Raw genomic sequence first — 12,276 nt, forward strand, 5'->3', positions numbered from 1 at the left:
TCTATTAGAAACATCTCTTCTGGAGATTCTTCGAATCATTAGCCGTTACCAGTTATTAACCTAGTTACAACAATCATTTTGGAGGCGTTGGTCAAAAGAATATATCACTCAAATGCAACAAAGAACTAAATGGAAAAACTATGGATAACCATGATATACAAACGGGTAAATTAGTATTAATCCGAGATGATAATATGCCTCCGTTGAAGAAGATAATATGCCTCCAGGAAGATTGGTCGTATCTGTGAAGTTCCTAGTTCTAGGACTAATACGCATCGTATTTTTGAAAAGAAGCGGAGGAATAATCAAATGTTCATTATCCCGAATATATGTACTACTTATCGGTTAACACCAAATCTCTATTATAAGTCATATTGTCTGATCCTGCATCAATCAATCAATGTAAGTCAAAAATCAGTATTTATGTTAATGATTGAAGTTTATAATTCAAGATGGCCGGAATGTACGATTTTCATACGGGTTTTAGGGATTTAATTATTTAACTACGATGCGACCCACATTAACTACATATTAATGGCGCTAGTTCTTTCCGTTTCCGAGTTTTCTTTTGGCAACACTTTAATAAGGGACAAGACTGAAGGAAGTCAGTCTTTTTTGTATCTCACATACTGAGCAGACAATAAAGTGATTCTCAAGTTCATTGTTAAGAAAGTTGTATATTAAAATCCTCCAGAAGAGGAAATATTTAAGAGATTGAGGCCACCAAGGTAGGCTGAGGAGACTTCATGCCCGTGATCCTGAGGGAACTTGAAAGTAGCTAGCAAGGAAGATTTGAGAAGAAGAGTCACATTCACAGGCAGAAGACGGTGATGCCGATGCTGAGTCGGACAACGAGGAACAGCATACTTATGAGAGAGAACAAAACATGCAAAGGAGAGAGCCGCCATTCCAAGAGAGAAAAATTGAGCTGGTAAGAAGAGAGCGAAATCTGGCACTAAGAGAGCTCGAACTTTTGCGTCAGCAAAGAAACATCAAAACAAATGCGCTTCGATCTCCCCAATGACGATCGCGAGTCAAAACTTAAAGCGAATTACTGAGTGAATTCTCAGGCACGAAAGATACATTCTGGACATGGCGGAGTTCGAATTAATTTGGACAACATACCAGCTAGAGGACGCATTATCATCGGCATGCGGATGAAACAGAAAGTGCTTCAGTGATTGCACTCGAACCCCGAGCATTTAGAGATAATCGTCGAAGAACTTCTTGAGAGGATGAAGGTCATCTTTGATCACAAACCTGCGAAAATATAGATCTGCGGAAGCAGTTCAAGAAAAGACTCTGGTGAAGTAACGAGACATTCAGTAGTTACTTTTATGATAAAACAATTTTAGAACAGAGTATTGATTGACAAAGAGGAATTAACTTACAATAATAGATGGCATCTCCGATGAATTGACGAGAAATCAGACTCATATCCAAGGATTTACGAAGAAAGAAAACTTGCTGAAAGTATTCGAGAAGGTAACGACGAGAAACTACCTGTGGTAAATAAAAGTTTAGCAAAAGAGAACAGCAATACCGCTGTGAACAAGACGGATTTTAAGTGTAAAATGAAGCCACCCTCAGAAGAATCGAGATAATGGGGTACGGAAGACAAATGCTATAACTGCAACATTGCAAGGAATTGCGGTAAAGAAGAGGGAACGAGGAACATGCTATGGATGTGGGGCGGCTGATAATCGGTTACAAGCGTACTCACAGAGGAAAAAGACAAAAGATCCAGTGAAGATGTCCACTAAAACGGAAGCAGAACAGATTTCCAGTGTTGAAGAACAGAGATAGCAGTGCGAATCTCCAACGAAGCAGGGTGGCAGGAAGATGATAATGAATTTACTAGAGACATTAAAATACATCTAAGTAAAAATGGTTTCATGTGCAATCGGGAGTGCAAGTCGCAATTAGATACCGTGAGTTCTATTATTCTATTATTATGCTATTCTTAGCATAACGTCAAAAATTAATTTGATATCAAAAATTAAGGATAATTTTGGCTGTTGAAGAGATCAATAATTCCGCGTTAGAAATATTAGGTCGAGCGAAGTGAGCATCTCCGTCGAAGGTAACGTTGTGAACAATTTGATGTTTCGAGTCAAATGTCATGAGTCAATTGATGTAAAACGACATATCGTAAGATTGGACATCCGGCAACACCATAACTTGAAATATTAGCGATTTTGTATCAGCATCATATATTTTTTTTTGTACGAAAATGTCGAGTTTTGAGCCGAATAAGTGTCATTTGCGGAAACTTTTGATTTACTTCTTTAATTTGAAGAAATCTCTGCAGCTGAGGCTCATAGATTGCTTGTAGAAGCATATGGTGATGCTGTCTTAAGTGAGAGAAGTTGTTGTGAATAGTTCCAAAAGTTTAAGAACGGTGAATTTGACGTCGAAGACAAAGAACGTAGTGGAAGGCCGAAAGTATACGAAGACGCGGAATTGGAAGCATTATTGGATGAAGATTCGTGCCAAATGCAAAAAGAACTTGCACTTACATTAGGAGTGACTCAACAAACAATTTCATATCGTTTTGAAATCATTGGGAATGATTCAAAAGCAAGAGAATTGTGTTCCATATGAACTGAAGCCGAGAAACGTTGAACGCCGATTTTTCACATGTGAAATGCTACTTGCTATGTATAAACGAAAGAGTTTTTACATATAGTCGTATAGTCATTGGTGATGAAAATTGGATCCAGTACAATAATCCAAAGAAGAGGAAATCATGGGGACCACCTGGCCATGCTTCAACATCGACTGCCGAATATTCATGGAAAAAAACTCATGTTGTGTATTTGGTGAGATCAGCTTGGTGTCGTGTATTATGAGTTACTCAAACCGAACGAGACCATTACTGGAGCTTTCTATCGAACATAATTGATGAAATTGAGCCGAGCATTCAAAGAAAAACGCGCCCACTACTACTCCAGGGATGACCAAATTATTCTCCTGCATGATAATGCTCGACCACATGTTGCGGCGCCGGTCAGAACCTACTTAGAAACACTCAAATGGGAAGTTCTATCCCACCCGTCGTATTCTCCAGATATTGCTCCTTCTGATTACCACTTGTTCCGATCGATGACGCATGGCCTGTCTGAGCAGCACTTCACATCATATGAAGATATAAAAAATTATATCGATAATTGGATAGCCTCAAAAGATGAAGCGTTCTTCCGACGCGGAAGATCTATCCATATGCTATCAGAAAGATGAAGGGAAAAAGTGGCTAGCGATGGCCATTACTTTGAATAAAACATTATGTACCATTCTTTCACAATAAATACTTAATTTTTGATAAAAACGGCGGAAACTTATTTGTATTCAATATATAAAATATATAAAATATTTTTCTGGGTATATTTTTAAAGCAGTGAATTTGTATAATTCAAGCAGAACGTGTACATAGAGCTGTATCGAATCGAGATGACAGATATCTTAAGTATCAAACTTTAACTTAATAACTCAATTTACGAATCCGACCGTCACGTTTTTTTTTGTCAGATTCTTTCGTTTTGACTGAAAACGAAATGATCTAACATCAAATGAAGACGAAATGAAAACGCCAAAAGAGTACATTTTTATTAAGATTTTAGAAGGGAACCATATTTTAAATAATTATTTTTTTTTTTAAACAAAGAATTTTTTAAGCAGAAAATTTGTTTTTGAAAGAAAGAGAATTTGTATAATTGAAGCAAAAAAATTTTCACTTACAAAAATTTAAAAATACTTTTTAAAAATTATAGAATGAGAAATTTCAGAATATTTCAGAATTTATTTATATAAAAAATTTTGAGAGAAGATGTAACTTTCCGAATATTTGTATGGTCCGAATATTTCATGTTTCTCTATATCACCAATGTGACAGATTTCATAACATTATTTATCAACTTTAATAATTAATATCTTTATTCGTGGGATACAGCGACACTTTTTTTTGCCAGATTCATTTATTTTATACAAAAACACATCGAATCCCAGGTGAAAATTTTTCTCATAATTTTTATACGAATTGGAAATTTTTTAAAAATACTCAGAAATATTCGGTAAGTTTACATCTTCTCTCAAAATTTTTTATACAAGTAAATTCTGAAATATTTTGAAATTTCTCATTCTAAAATTTTTAAAAAAGTATTTAAAAATTTTTTAAATTTTATAAAATTTTATCAGAAATTATACTTACAAAAAATCTTAAAAATTTTACGATATTTCATAATTAATATGTATGAAAAATTCTGAGAAAAAAATGTAGATTTTTCTGAGAAATGTTCCGTTTCGTATAAAAAAATGTAAAAAAGTTATAAAATTATTGAGAAATTCTGAAAAATTATATAGAAATTCTGAAAAATTATATGAAAAATTCTATGAAAAATTTTCACCAAGGATGAGATTAATTTTATCAAGAAATGAAGCCTCTAAACTCAATAATTATCGAATGAAATTATATACTATATTTGTTAACTAAACTAAAAAATGATTATGAAAAAGCGATTTGTCGATATTTATTTGCTTATAACTTATTACAAAAAGGAAGGAGATCGAATGAAAACAAAATTATACGCTGGTATTTGTCTAAGTTACAAAATGACAATGACAAAGATTTAAAGGATCTTAACTTCATTGATTTGTAATTCAATACATAGCAAAAGGAGAGCAATAAAACGCAATAAAATTATATACTATATTTGTTAACTAAACTAAGAAATGATAATGAAAATGATTTATTGGTCATTAGTTTATGACCTAATGCATAACAAAAGGAAATTGAACGGAAACAAAATTATACATTAGATACAGATTTATTAACTAAGCTTGAAGATAATAATCTATTCGACATCGATCTCCATTTGTTTTTTTATAATTTATCCATTTTTAAAACTTAATATTTAATTTGACAAAAGGAGATTACATAGAAATGAAATTATATTATTTATTATTAAGCCAAAAAACGATAATAAAAAAGCGATTTATTAGTCATCTCTATTTGTTTATATAAAATTGTACATTATATTTGTTAATTAAGCGAGGAATTATAGTGAAAATATTGGTTATGGATCTCTATTTGTTTATAACTTAATACAAAACAAAAAGAGATTGAAAAAACAAAATTATACGCTCCCGGTAAAAAATTTTTCATGCATGAGCATGTATAAACATATATAAATTCATAAACATATATGAAATTATAATATAGCAGATAGAGTAGACTAAATTGAATCGACAAGTTTTCTCCCATTTGCAGTTTGCACAATAGTTAACGAACTCTACCTGCTCAGGACATGTGGGGCTGAAATTTGATACCACTCTGTATAATGAAATGTGTCCATACACGTTTATACATCTTTTTTTCTTTTGTAAAATTACATTTTAGTATATATAATAAATTTGTTAATTAAGAAAGGAACTGATCACTGATAAGAAAGGAATTACTCACATTTTTTGTCCGTAGAACCGAATAATTTTCATTCAAATCAAATTTTTATTTATTATTTAAATAATAAATGTTTAAACGAATTATGTGGTTTTTCAGATTTATTATGCGACCTCTGAAACCCTGAAAAATCTCAAAAAATATAAGTTTTACAGAAAAATATTTCAAAAAGTTGTAGGATTTAAAAAGTCTATTTAATAGTCTCATCAGTTTGATCCTGGCTGGCGTCGTTGAGGTCAAAGTCTTGAATTTTTTAAATGGAATACCCTATTTTTTATTGCATATTCTTATAGTTCTTCTCAATATCTTTTTAAGCTCTATAACTTTATTCATTTTGGATCAGCCGTTTTAAAGTTATTGTTGAGTATTTTACAGTAAGAAGTAATAGATACCCAAAGACAAGATCGGAATAAGGCAACTAAGAATAATCTAAGCTCTTAGATTATCCTTCGATTTTAGTTGACTGGATCATATTCATTCTCAGTTGTTTTCACGACTACTTACTCTCAGTTGATTTCATGGCTATTCACTCTTAGTTGTTTTCACGGCTGCTCACTCTCAGTTGTTTTCACGGCTACTCACTCTCAGTTGTTTTCATGGCTACTCATTATTAGTTGCTTTTAAAATGCTGCACCTTACGTGACTTTCTGAACGTGAACGAATATCTCTTTTGAGGATGGGGAGACAGACTAAAGTCATACAATGATGTAAAGCTCTTCAATGCAACATTTTGGAATGAAAATACAAGTATCTCGAAATCTATGATTCACAAAACTATCAGACGTTTCGAAGAAATTGGTGGTGTTAAAAATCATCCAAAAACAGGGAGACCAGCAATAGCAATAAATCCCGAAAAGTCATTGAATGTTTTGCTCTTTTGTGGAGAATCCACATATTTCTCGCAGAACAGCTCAAGAACATCAAATAGATCAGAAGACGGTAAAATATAAAAACAGAATAAGTTCCATTCATATAAAATTTATCTAGTGCAAGAGCTAAATGAAGACGATTTTGATCGACGTCTAGAGTTTTGTGAATTAATGATGAAAAAAATAGATGCAGAATCTGATTTTGTTTACAACATTGTTTTTTTAGACGAAGCAACTTAACGGTAATGTCAATCGACATAATTGTAGATTTTGATCGGATATAAATCCTCATTGGGCACTGGAATTTCATATTCAATATCAGCAAAAAATAAACGTTTGGACAGACATCTTAAACAATATTTTGATAGGTCCATTTTATTGAAGGGAATTTAAATGCTATAATATACGAGGATATGTTGAGAAATCAAATAGTTCCTGCGAAAAGGGCTATAGTTGATGAAAATATTGAGAACACTTGGTTCCAACAGGATGATACTGAGCCACATTATAGAAGAAATGTTCGTTATTATTTAAACAAAGTCTTCATTGAACGATGGATAGGGAGGAGAGGTCTAATTGAGTGGCTCGATCGCTAGATTTTTCACCTCTCGATTATTTTCTATGAGGCCTGAAAAGTAAAGTTTATACAACAAAACTACAAAATATATATGATTTTACGTCATCGAATCCTTGATGAAGCTGCTCATTCCCAGGGATTATATTAGGAACGCTGTTTCAGAATTTTTCAATCGGCTAGCACACTGTCAAACTGTGTGGTGAACATTTTGAAAATTTATTATAAATTTTTATTATAAATTTAAAGATAGATTATCCTCCGACTTTGCCTTAGTTGGCTGAATCATCCTCCGATTTTGCCTTAGTTGGCTGGATCATATTCCGACTTTGTCTTCGGATGTCTATTACTTCTTATTGTAAAATAACTTTGAAACGGCTGATCCAAAATGAATAAAAGTATAGTGCTTTGAAAAGGTATTGAAAAGGACTATAAAAATATGCAATAAAAAAGGATTCCATTTAAAAATTCAAGGTGACTTTGACTTGACCTCAACAATGCCAGCGAGGGTCCAACTGATGAGACTATTGAATAGATTTTTTAAATCCTACAACTTTTATTTGAAACATTTTTCTGTAAAACTTATATTTTTTGAGATTTTTTAGGTTTCCTTACTTTTTCCTCGCCCTGTATATCGGGACACCATCGCATCGTAGCACTTATATTTCTGTTTGCTGACAATATATAAATATTGATCAAAATTACTTAATAATTTAAAAAGTTATATTACAAGTAGGTTTTGAGACCTTTACATCTCAGAAAGATTAAGAGGTCCTTGAATATATAAAATATTCGGCCATGTGTAAAAGTATTAGCCACTTATAATTTTCTCTTTTGCGATAAGTTTATATTTTTTCGTAAAATGTGAGAAAAATTGTAAGTACCTAATACTTTTGTATATGGTTGCACATGATTAAATATATAGTTATTTCGTGTATACGATATAGAAATTGGAAAGTTGTATACTACATCTGATTTATAGTTTTATTTCTGATCCTTATATTACCAACGCGCAATTTAAATCTCGATCGGTTTTGAGAACAAAACTACAACAGCCCACATAGAAAAAATTGAATTTTATTGAGAACTATTGAAAAATAATTATTTAGGACTATTCAGAAAACTATTTATATTATGTAATATTATGGGACATTATCTTTCTCTATTGGAAATACGAATAGTTTATTACTGAAGCGAATAGTAATTACAGGCATTTACCATTCATTACTGTAACACATGATAAATGCCTGCAATTATTATTCGTTTTAATAGTAAATGTTATGATTCTAATAATAAACAAATAGTAAATGCTTAAATAGTTATTATTTGCTTCAATAGTTATAAATAGTAATATCCCATAATACTATATGTACATAGTTCCTTAAATAGTTCTGAATGTTATTCTTAGTAATCCAAGGAACTACTAACTATTAAAATTTATTGTGAAATATAACTATTCAGAACTATTCAGAGAACTATGTAATGTCATGTAGTATTATGGGACATCACTATTCATTATTGTTGGATCAAATAGTAACTATTTATCTATTTGCTTATTCATTATTATTGACAATGAGTATTATGAATATTATTGAGGCGAATAGTAACTATATGGGAATATTTACCTTTCATTATTACGAAAAAATCATAAATAGTTTACTTTTGGAATAAGTAGTAAGTACATTTTAGCGATTTTCATGAAAATTTAGTAGTATTAGATGCGCCAATTCGCGAATATCCTGAGTAGTGACCATTTCACGTATTTTTTAAAAATAATGTTTTAGTTAGTGGGCTACGGATATTTTTTATTAATGATTATAACAGTTATTGTTATTTCAAAATAACCGATTATGCAGTGTGTCGAAAATAAGTTTGGTTACTATTAGTAAAAATAGTAAAGTTGGCAGCAGTGAAAATCACTGGCACTGCGTTTCTTTTCTTTCACCAGTAATGCCAATAAAACGTGATAAGATAAAACGAAGAGAGGTCTCATATAATCCGAAAGATAATTTTGAAAAAAATTATTTATTTATTTGGATCATTTGGTTAAGTTATCATTTGGTTAAGTTATCATAAGTCATTTTGATTAAGTTAATAAAAAGCAATCAGCAATAATTATGGAAGATATAAGAATGGAGAAGTACATTAATCGATTTACTTATTTGTTATTGTTATTTATTTTGTCCATAGTTTTAATAGTGATTAGTCCGAATGTTGTTAGGATTTTTTGTTAGGATTAATTGGATGAGATGGATTAGAGATGGTATCGTATTGTTTAGTAATATATTTTGCTTGGCAATATTATTTTCGAATCTTCTACTAATGCTTCTTCAAGTGAGCGATGACGACGAGTTATTTGATGTAGTAAATTATATCAGAAATAAAAGAAGAATGCCAAAAATTAGAAATTATGTGGAGCATGTTGTTGCACTTTACACAGATGTCGAATTTAAATCACGTTTTAAGTTAGTGTATATACATATATTATATTTATACACACAAATATTGCATATTAAATATATACATATTACTGCACAATATTTGTGTTAATAGTAATGATATATATCTGATTACAGGTGCAATCCATTTGACGCTACAAATGCTTCGAAATTTTTGACCATTCAGAAGAAAGAATTTTACTAATTGATCAATCAAAAAATGCTTCGAAGCATTTATAACATCAAATGGGCCTATTACAGATTGAAACATGATACCTTCTATTTTTTAATTTACTTAATTATAATATTTACTTAATTGGACCAAAACTAGGTAATAATCCATTCAAAGGAAGAGAACAAATTAATATCATTAAACAAATTAATTACTATTTATTAGCAACACCAAATTCGTTTCGCTCTATAAGTGAACGATTTAATGTATCTAAATCAAATGCATGTTTACGCGCATTATTACAATTGCATTATTATGTGCATGATTTATTACGAAGAGAACAATTGGAGCAATATATAGTATATAAAATCTGTTTATTAAATGGCCTACCTACAAAGAAACTGAAAATACTTGGACAAATATTCAGACATTATATGGATTTCCTAAAATTTTGGATTATTATTGATGGAATGCATATAAACATTCCCCGATCAAAAAGAGGCCAATAGTTATATAAATAGTTATATAAATAGAAAAGGCAGATTTTCTATACAATTTCAATTAAAAATCAATACTTTTTGTTGTGTTTTTCTATCAAGACTATCAAGAGTAATAAATACTTTTTACAGAGATTGATGTGTTTTAATTAAACAATTAGTAAACTTTATTATATTCAATAAATTGTGTTTTTCAGGTAATATTAGGTGTAGGAAAAAGTTCGTGGCGTTTTTTTAATGCCATCTAACGGGAAAAACGAACTTTTTTCCACACCTAATATGTAAAAGTGATTTATCATTTATTCATATATTTATTGGAATGCCAGGATGTGTCCATGATATGCGAATGTTTCTTTTTTATTCTGGAATTCAATGATAATGCACTCCAAAGTATTTTCCTGGCAATAGCCATTTATTAGGCGATGCAGCAAATATCCAAAATAACATTATGGTGTCATTTTATGATAATGGTCATTTAACTAGAGAACAAAGAAAATTTAATCATTGTCATCTGCTCGGATAATTGTTGAAAGATTAATAGCTATTAAAAGATGATGGAGATATTTATTAAATAAATTATTTATGACAAAAACAAAGGACCCCGCATTAAGCCTATGAAATTGGGTCCCGGTGAAATCAAATGGTTTTTTTATATGTTATAGCTTATGCTAAACAAAACATAGTTTTAACGCAAAAAAATGAACAATTTTTGTGTTTAATTCACTTACAGTCGCTGACATCTCACCATAAAATACTCAATAACTTCTAAACAGCTGACCTAAAATGGATAAAATTATAATGTTTTGAAAAGGTCTCAGCAAGAATTAGAAAAAAAAAATAAGAAAATAAAAGAAAAGAAGGATCTCTCTTAAAAAATTCATGAAAATTGTTCATTATTTTGCGCTAAAACTTATATGTTTTGTTTAGCAGAGCAGTTATATGAGAAAATCATTTGATTTCACCGGGACCAATTTCATATAGGATTAGTGCGGGGTCCTTTAATTTCTTACTACATAATTATTTGTTGCATATTACGGGTATTCCGAACCGGATTAGCTTAGCTTATTTTTTTCCCTAGATGCTGGCAGCTCTGTAATTAAACCGAGAAGTGTTTCGAATCCGTCGGCTGTCATAACTTGTAACCAATAGAAGCAGTAGCTGAGTTTGACAGTCGATGAGTTCGGAACACTTCTCGATTTAGATACGGAACTGCCAATATCTAAAGGAAAAAATAAGCTAAGCTAATCCAGTTCGAAATACATCCTACATAACATGTGTTTATTAAGAAATGATCATATTAAAATTCCTATTATTGTTCCTGAAGTACTGCATGAAATAAAACCGCTAGGTATCACTAATGAATTGAAAAAAGAAGGAAATATAAAACGAAATAGATTGAAAATAATTGCTGATTTTGAAAGAATTAATTAAAATTTATAAATACAAAACAATGAGATACTGTATTTTATATTTATTTTTGTATAACAGTAAATAAAATAAGTTTTTAGAATAGTGAATAAAATGTGTGTTAATATACAATTTTATTTCTATATCTTTTATTTTGAATTTAAATAAAATTATAATTTATTAAAGAAAATATAAATATAAAGGAGTTAAGAACAAAAGCTAAAAATTGCTAATATTTAATATTTGTTATAAAATACAACATATATTTCGACCAAATTAAGTCATTCTCAATGTTGATAAAATAAATATTAAAACGGTTACAAAAGTTTCCTAAGAATACATACTTTGTTAAACGAATAATTAAACGAATTTTAATTCAATTAAAAATATGCACTACATTTTAAAATTATATTTTAATTATATCGTTAAGATGATATAACTTAAAAATCTTTTAAATTAAATTAAATAAAATCTATTAATTTAATCTAATCGAATGAATCAAATAAATAAATAATTTCAAAATTGTCTTTCCGATTATTCGGGACTTCTCTTCGTTTTATTTTATCACGTTTTTCTGCCATTACTGGTGGAAGAAGAGGAACGCAGCACTTTTCACTGCTGCCAATTTTATTAATTTTATTGATAGTAACCAAACTTATTTTTTAACACACTGTTAAACAATAATTATCGGTTATATAATTGGTTATTTTTTTATACCCTATATCCTAGTATTTTATAATATCTTATATCAGTAATCACATTTTTTAATTATTTCTTATTATTTAAGTCATTTAAGAAATCTATTTCGAAATATTATTTATTATTTACAAAATATTTGCAAACATAAATATAAAGTGTTAAATT

The 12,276-nt window shown here is 30.0% G+C and overlaps 1 pseudogene; it reads left to right on the forward strand.

Annotated features, from left to right (window-relative positions):
- The first annotated feature begins 6,216 nt into the window (after window positions 1-6,216).
- Window positions 6,217-10,560, forward strand: LOC105620813 (annotated as a pseudogene).
- Window positions 10,561-12,276: the final 1,716 nt, after the last annotated feature.

The sequence above is a fragment of the Atta cephalotes genome (genome assembly GCF_000143395.1).
Source record: "Atta cephalotes unplaced genomic scaffold scaffold00029, whole genome shotgun sequence".
In the NCBI taxonomy this organism is placed as follows: Eukaryota; Metazoa; Arthropoda; class Insecta; order Hymenoptera; family Formicidae; genus Atta; species Atta cephalotes.